The sequence below is a fragment of the Macrobrachium nipponense genome, chromosome 17, assembly GCF_015104395.2.
Source record: "Macrobrachium nipponense isolate FS-2020 chromosome 17, ASM1510439v2, whole genome shotgun sequence".
In the NCBI taxonomy this organism is placed as follows: domain Eukaryota; kingdom Metazoa; phylum Arthropoda; class Malacostraca; order Decapoda; family Palaemonidae; genus Macrobrachium; species Macrobrachium nipponense.
The window spans coordinates 16,837,407-16,839,774 of NC_087210.1; positions in this window are offsets into that span (position 1 = coordinate 16,837,407).

A 2,368-nucleotide genomic window follows, 5' to 3' on the forward strand; every position below is an offset into this window, starting at 1 on the left:
AAAGCTACAACCTTCAATTATTTTATTTTTTGTTGTATTCTACATGAAATTGCGCACATTTTCATATATAAAACTTTATGTAACGGCTAATTTAAAATGGTGCAAACATTACCACAATCGCACGTATGATTTTTTTGGAAGAGTTACCGCGCGGACGTAAAGAAAATGTAATTTTTTCATAATTCACATAATCCCGAGAATATGTGCTAGAGACTTCCAACTTATTGCAAAATGAAGGTAAATGCTTGAATATTACTAGAATATAAGCGTTTTAGCTTACAGTTGCGTTTTCCGACCATTTCGGTAGAGTCAAAGTTGACCGAAGGTTGAAATTTTGGCAATTATCGTTATTTATATGAAAATATCTCAAAACTGATAAAAGCTACAACCATGGGTTGTTTTTAGTTGTATTGTGCATGAAATTGCGCACATTTCCATATATAAAACTTTATATAACGGCTAAGGAAAAAGTTTTTTCATAAATTCACCATAAATCGAAATATTGTGCTAGAGACTTCCAATTAGTTGCAAAATTAAGGTAAATGATTGAATATTATCGAAATATAAGAGTTTTAGCTTATAATTGCGTTTTTCGACCATTTCGGTAGAGTCAAAGTTGACCAAAGGTTGAAATTTTGGCAATTATCGTTATTTATATGAAAATATCTCAAAACTGATAAAAGCTACGATCATGAGTATTTTATTGTTGTATTCTACATAAAAATGCAAACATTTTCATATATAATACTTCATGTAACGGCTAATTTACAATGGTACAAAAATTATGTCAATGTGACGAAATAATTTCCGAGATGTGTCACAGATACTTTTTAGTGCGGCAAGAAAGAAATTCGTGCTTGCGCGCCTGCGTAACGATTGTAAACAAAACAACACCTTGATCCGTGAACTCCCAGCATCCCCCAAGGCGTGTGATTCAAAAGTTTTAGGCTGGTAAGCCTATAAGTATTTTTCCGCGAATTTTAAAAAAAACTTTTGTAAGTTGACGTAAAATACGTCCAGTCGGCACACGGGAGACAAAAAATGTCGACGTAAAATACGTCCAGTCGGCGTAAGAGCGTTAAGTTATGCGAAATCTGAACACACATTTAAAACGTCCTATCTCTAAGCTATCTAGGAATCTGAAAAATTTTTGCACAATTCTACATAACATTTTATACAGTCACAGAGGAGATATATGCATTTTGAAAGTAGCAATATATAATAATATATATATATATATATATATATATATATATATATATATATATATATATATATATATATATTATATATATATATATATATATATATATATATATATATATATATATATATATAATATATATTATTATATATATATATATATTTGTGTGTGTGTGTGTGTTTGTAGGAATTAGATTACAGACGTTACGCGCATCATATGAAGTCTTTATGCATCATTGCTCACGTAAATGAACAAGTATAATGAATTTGTAATAATTTGATATACCAGTGTTATTCATGGCAAAAAATTCTAGCTTACATTTTAATTTTTAAAAACAAAAAATCGAAGGCCATATCAGCTACGGTTAGCAAATATCTGCGGCCTTTTCATTCATTTCAATTATATATTTCATGGCGCGGATTTCAAATCGGATCTGTCCAATCCCAGGTATTGATCCTGATAAAATAACTTTGGATTATCAATGGGAAAATCGCATTCGAAATCCTGGCAGATTATTTTACCATTACTGAGGTTAGGGACATTCAAAAGGATCTGTGTTTTTCTGCTGAAATATTTGCACTAAAATGGTTTCAGCTCTGGCTATTGAAGCCTTACGCTTTTTCGTTTTATATTTTACTGCGTTCGTATATATGCTCCTCTAAAATACTGAGTTTTGTATGGGGCGTTTTTCCAGAATTATACGTTCCTTTCTTCAGTGTATCCAAAAACTTATTATTAAAACATTTTTTACCTATAAAGCCGTGATTCTGAAACAGTTTAAGAGGAAACCGTTTATTTGTTTTCATTTGAGCAATGAATGAAAGGCCAGAAAATTGACGCATTGCTACCTACAAAAACCAAATAATATTTCGTTATAACTTCGCTTCCGTAATTCTTGGTCTGTTGATGTACGAGTACATTCATGAGAACTGATTTGAGAACTTGGCGTGTCTGCTATTGCATAAAAGAAGGTTTTGCGGTTAACGTGGTTATCTCCGATTTTTGTCTTCCTTTCGGTTCCAAAATTCGTGAAACAGCTATAATATATAGCTATCCTTCTTGGTGGAATATTTCCTGCTGCTCACAAATCAGCCACAATAAAATGGAGCTTATGAAGAATTATTTCTGGCCTTCACCGACTATGAACATTTTCTCAATACGTAG